The sequence below is a fragment of the Saimiri boliviensis genome, chromosome 10, assembly GCF_048565385.1.
Source record: "Saimiri boliviensis isolate mSaiBol1 chromosome 10, mSaiBol1.pri, whole genome shotgun sequence".
In the NCBI taxonomy this organism is placed as follows: domain Eukaryota; kingdom Metazoa; phylum Chordata; class Mammalia; order Primates; family Cebidae; genus Saimiri; species Saimiri boliviensis.
In genome coordinates this window covers 116,562,683-116,568,682 of record NC_133458.1, presented here as the reverse complement: position 1 = coordinate 116,568,682, position 6,000 = coordinate 116,562,683, and positions in this window count along the sequence as shown.

Genomic DNA, 6,000 nt, shown 5'->3' with positions numbered 1-6,000 from the left:
AGGTTTCACAATGTTGGTCAAGCTGGTCTTGAACTCCTGGCCTCAAGTGATCTGCCTGCCTTGGCCTTCCAAAGTGCTGGGATTATAGGCATGAGCCACTGCGCCAAGTCTAAATTTCAAAGTTTCTGCCAATAATTCTGTGTCCCAGAAAAGTAAGACCCAAAGTAAATGGCCCCCGATTTAGGAGAGCATGTGATGAGTTTTGATATGCAAAAGTAAACCAGAGTCCCTAAGTAGGTGGAAAACTAAATTAATTAGAAAATTAAGCGTAGGAATTGTGATGAAGTGCTTCTTCCTGAAGATATTAGCCTGGAGAATGAAATCAGAGATTGCTGGCTGTGGAAGATGACCAGTAAAAAATTCCAGTAGATGGAATTGCTGAGGATATCAAAAAACAAGAATATCTAATGACCCATTTTAAGATATCTTACCAGAGTAGTAAAATCTATTCCCTCAGTCTGAATCTTCAATAAAATCTAATACACACAAAGTTTTGTATGTCTTATGGGAGTGGATTTTTTTTTTAATCAATTGAGATAAATAAGTCATGTTCTACAGTTGGATATGCACAGTGTTCGAGAGTTCAGTATCAGGAAATTGGCTTTGGAGAAAGTCATTCTGAGGAAATTCAAAGAAATATCAGGAGTATATTAAATTTTCTACCACTGTGAGATGAGGGTTAACTCAGTTTTTGATACATTCAAGGGTAGAATCTATCAATTAAGATGACTTTGGTTGCAAGTAACAGAAAACCCTAATTCAACTTGACTTAAATAATAAAAGAGTTTAATAACTACATAACAGGAAGTATGGAGGAAGGACAGGAAATATGGAGGAAGAGCTGACTGACGTCAAGCACACAAGTTCTTTCAATGTGCTCCTCTGACATTTCCAGCTGAGAGCAAAATGAGTATAGCAGTGCCTATCAACATGTCCACATAGAACATCCAGAGGCAGGAAAGAGGCCATTTATTAACACCTTCTTTTGAAAAATGTGGACATCTTTTCAAGAAGCAACTCAACAGAGTTTATTACACATCTAATTGGCCAAAGCTGTATCATATGCTGCTATTAAACCATTCTTTTGGCAAGAGGGATTGCTCCTATTCTGAAACACCTTAATTGGCTTAGACCAATCAGGATTTACTTCTTAGTGTCACCTTTACCTGAGTCACAAGGGGGATAAGTTGATGCCTAACAAAATTGGGGTTTTAGGTATGCAGTGTGAACTCCGCTGACATTGAGTCTCAAGGAAAACAATGCATTGCAGGATGATTGTGTTAATATATATGTGAAATATATGTATGTATGTATCTATCTTACAGAAGTTTGGAAAATTATTTATGTAAACTGCTTGGACTGGACAACTTGAAATAATATTAAGGCTAGTTTGGTTAGTAGTTATATAGTCATAAATAATGGTTTCAGTGGTTTTTTTCAACAGAAAGCTTCTTCTGTTTATATGAAAATAAGGTAAGTGGAACCTCAAAGTTGATTTTTCTCTAGTATAAAGGAGTTCAAACACATTTAAAATGTGTTCAGTTTAAGATATCACATTTTATGAAAACTAACTAGAATGTGTCAAAGAAATCATATACTATGAGGATTAAAAAAATAAGCTGGGAATATTTAACTTGGTAAAAAGCATTTGAAAGAATATAACAAGAATCTTCATCTATTTGAAGAGCTGGTGTGTGGAATAGAGTATAGACTTATTCTGAGTAGTTCCAAAGGTTAGAAGAAGGACAAATGTCTGGAAATTACAGTGAGATGTTCTTCAGTTCAAAACAACATAGATCTATCTAAAACAAGTAAAGCTGCCCCTGAGCTTTCTCACAACATATTGATTTCCCCATTGGAAATTTCCAAGAAGAGCCTACATGGCCGTCTAGCAGCAATGTCGTTGAGAGATTCTTGCTTTTGTTTTCGAGAGATTTTTGCTTTGAGTGGGAAACCAGACCAGGTCAAAGTGATTTTGTAAGCCTGGTCTGCAACCTGCTTGTGAGCAGTCATCCTAACTCATGAGCTATGATGGCTTATTTTATATGTCATCTCAACTGAGCCGTAAAGTGCCCGAATAGTCGGTTGAATATTATTCTGGGTGTGGTCGGTGAGGGTGCTTCTGGATGAGATTAACATTTGAATCAGAAGATTGAATAAAACAAGTTGTCCTATCTACTAAGGGTAGCCCTTGTCCAAACAGTTGAAGGCCTAAATAGAACAAAAGACTGACCCTCCCTCAAGTAAGAGGGAATTCCTGTCTTACTGCTTTGAACTGGGACATTAATATTTTCCTTCTCCAGTCTTGAATTGAAACATTGGCTGTTTTGGTGTATTGAGCCAGCTGGTTTTCAGACTGGAACTTACACCATCAGCTTTCCTGGTGCTCAGGCCCTCAGACTCAGATAAACTACACATTGGCTCTCCTGGGTCTCCAGCTCATTTTCTGAAAATCTTGGGACTTCTCAGCCTCAATTATTGCATGAGCCAATCACTTTCTCTCTCTGCTGGTTCTGTTTCTTTGCAGAAACCTATGACATAGGCTGAGAACGTCTCCCAAAGCAGGTTCTTTTTCAGTTCTTATAGGTAAGCTGAGTATGTTCTCTAGATTATCCTTTTTACTTATGGCTGGGCTTTGAAAATGACTAGAATAAACGGTTCTACTTCAATTTTTGTTGTTTCATTCATCATCACAGAGTTCTTTTTACTAGAAAATTGAAACAGGTAAGCTACAGGGTCTTTTGCCCTAACCCCAGGGATCATGGTAAAACAATTTTTTTAAGAAATTCTCTCATGAAGACCATTTCAAAAGTCTCCTACAACTTTAAAATCTCATTATTACATTTACTTATTGCTTCCATTGTTTTTCTTCCTTTGGGACTTCTAGCTTTATTTTTTGTGCTCAAAAAGAAAAAAGATAAAGTTTAAGCACAAAGAGTCAGAAGTACAATAGAAGGAAGAGAGTTACAGATTGTATTTTTCAGTAACAATAAAATGGTTATTTTTAAACAACCATTTCAAAAATACAGAGACATCTGGGATTTTGACTTCAACTTTCATTTAATAAAATTTAGCAAATAAAAGAATGCTAGTGTATTAAACACCTACGTGTAGTTAAATTTTTAGTTTAACATTGAGAAACCTTATGTACATTCAAAAGGAAGAGATAATTCTAATCTCATTCTTTGACAGTGATTAGTTTGTAGCTCATAGCAAGAACAAAAGGAAAAAATGAAACTATTATTCTGTGCTGCATAAACCTACTCCACCCTGATGACTTCTGCTGAGCATGGAGGTGGAACTGGGTGAATGGTGGTACACAGATAACATTCCAGTGGCTATATTTGTGCACACACACAAGGGTGTGCCCAACATTTTCTATCTAGGTTTAGGGCAAATTAGAGGATTCCAGACATAATATCAAAAAAGCACTAAAAAAAAAAAAAAAAAAAAAAAAAAATTCAAAATCCAATAGCATTACACAATGAGAAGCCATACAGAATGAACTATTGAATAAGTTACAATCCAAATTTCATCAAACTGTATAACTGCAGAATAGAATCATTTTGTAAACTGTATTGAGCTTTAAAAATATATACTTTCTTGTTTCAGGGTGATTTGCTATTGCCTACTGTCATTATTTTAAGTTTGAGTCTTTCAGGAGAAAAATGAAATTTTTACTCCTTTCTAAAATGTTGGTATTTATACCAGTGCAAATTGACTCTAGATTTTTGCTCTCTATCAACAATTACGTGACAAACCCAAGTTGTTCTCAGCCTCATAACTCTATGAAAATGTCAAGTATTGGCCAGGTGCGGTGGCTCAAGCCTCTAATCCCAGCACTTTGGGAGGCTGAGGTGGGTGGATCACGAGGTCAAGAGATCAAGACCATCCTGGTCAACATGGTGAAACCCTGTCTTTACTAAAAATACAAAAAATTAGCTGAGCATGGTGGCGCATGCCTGTAATCCCAGCTACTCAGGAGGCTGAGGCAGGAGAATTGCTTGAACCCAGGAGGCAGAGGTTGCAGTGAGCCGAGATCGCGCCATTGCACTCCAGCCTGGGTAACAAGAGTGAAACTCCATCTCCAAAAAAAAAAAAAAAGGAAAAAAGAAAATGTCAAGTATTCTCTACATCATGGGCTATACTGTCTTCAGTGCTTCTCTCTTATCTTCTACATCTCCAAATTATGAGGTTTACTTTATGTCATAATTTTTCCTTTCCTTGGGATTGTCAGGATCCTTTCCTTTGTTCATTGTGGTCAATAGAATCATATCTGCTGCCCTCCCCAATGCTGTCTATGTCCTACTTTCTGGAAATGAGACTGTGTTAGATTATATAGGAAAGAGGAATGAATGCTGGAGATGGAAATAAGGTTGATAATCAGCTGATTTTAAAATAGGAAGTTACCCTGGATTATCCTATAATCACAAGAATTCTTAAAAGTAGAAGAGGGAATTAGAGAACCAGAGAAATGGCAGCATGGGAAGGGCTTGGCCCGGTGTTATTGGCTTGGAAGGTGAAGGAAGGAGGCCATACACCAAGAAAACCAGGCAGCCTCTAGGCTATACCCTACTGACACTGATCTTAGCCCAGAAAGATTCATGTTAGACTTTTGAATTCAATAAAGAACTCTATGATAATACATTTTTGTTGTTGTTGTTTTAAGTCATTAAGTTTGTGGTAACTGATCACAGCAGCAATAGAAAACTAATATATTTGTTTTTTGTTGTTATTGTTTGTTTTTTTGTTTGTTTTTAAGATGTAGTCTTGGTCTGTTGCCCAGGCTGGAGTGCAATGGTGCAATCTCAGCTCATCGCAACCTCTTCCTCCTGCGTTCAAGCAATTCTCCTGCCTCAGCCTCCCAAGTAGCTGGGACTACAGGTGTGTGCCACCACACCCAGCTAATTTTTGTACTTTTAGTAGAGACGGGATTTTACCATGTTTGCCAGGCTTTTCTCAAACTCCTGACCTCAAGTGATTCACCTGCCTCGACCTCTCAAAGTGTTGAGATTACAGAAGTCAGCCATGGTGTCTGGCCCTAATGTATTTGTTTTGTTTTTCATCTTTCCACTGCACTGACTCTTTTCTATTGAAATGCTTAATAACCTTCAGGCCAAATCCAAGAATCAGAGAACATATTCACCCTCCTTTGATTCCTTTATTTCTGTCCAAAGAGTTAACTAAGAAAACTACTGATAACCCTGAAATCAAGGAAGATGCCATTGTTTTAAGGGTATAAATGTATGCAACTTTTAAAAATTGCCTTAGAAACAAGGACATAAGTGAAATGTCATTGCCTATAGTTCTAAAGCCTTTCAATAATTTCTTTAATGCCTATAATATATTCAGCACAACACCCTAGGGAAGTTAAAAATTGGGACAATACATGTAGCAAAGTTCTTGGGAATACACAGAAGGCACCTGTGTTGGTCAAGTGACTGTTGAAAAGAGAAGACAGGGATTGAGAGACACAGGAAGTGAAGAGCAGATTAAGCAGGAGGTACAGAAAGTTTAAGGGCTTCATTTTGAGAAAGAAAAAAAAGAAAAGGATAGAAAACAGAGAGGAAAAGAATGTGGCAAAGATAAGATCTCTCAGGAGATCTGGTGTTTTGACCATAATAAGCACCCAACAAGTATTCACAGAATGACTGATTTGAGGGACTGTGATTTCTTCCAAGAGGAAAACCAAGAAATAAGCTAATTCTATTTAATGTATATTTTAGACATGATTATGGTCTAAATAAAATTTTACATTTTCTAGAATTCCATTCTATATTACAGAAGTTGATTAATTATGTGCGAATTCTAAGTAACTACTGATAAGGGATCTATCAAGCCTTCAGAAAGCGTTCAAATTTGGAGTGTAAACAAATGCTTTTAATTACTCTTTCACTCATTATAGAAAAGACTTTGGGCTTGTAACTAAATAAGTTTTATAATTAAAACAACCAATACTCATTCTGAATATTACTTATTGTCAGAAATACTGAGCCAGAG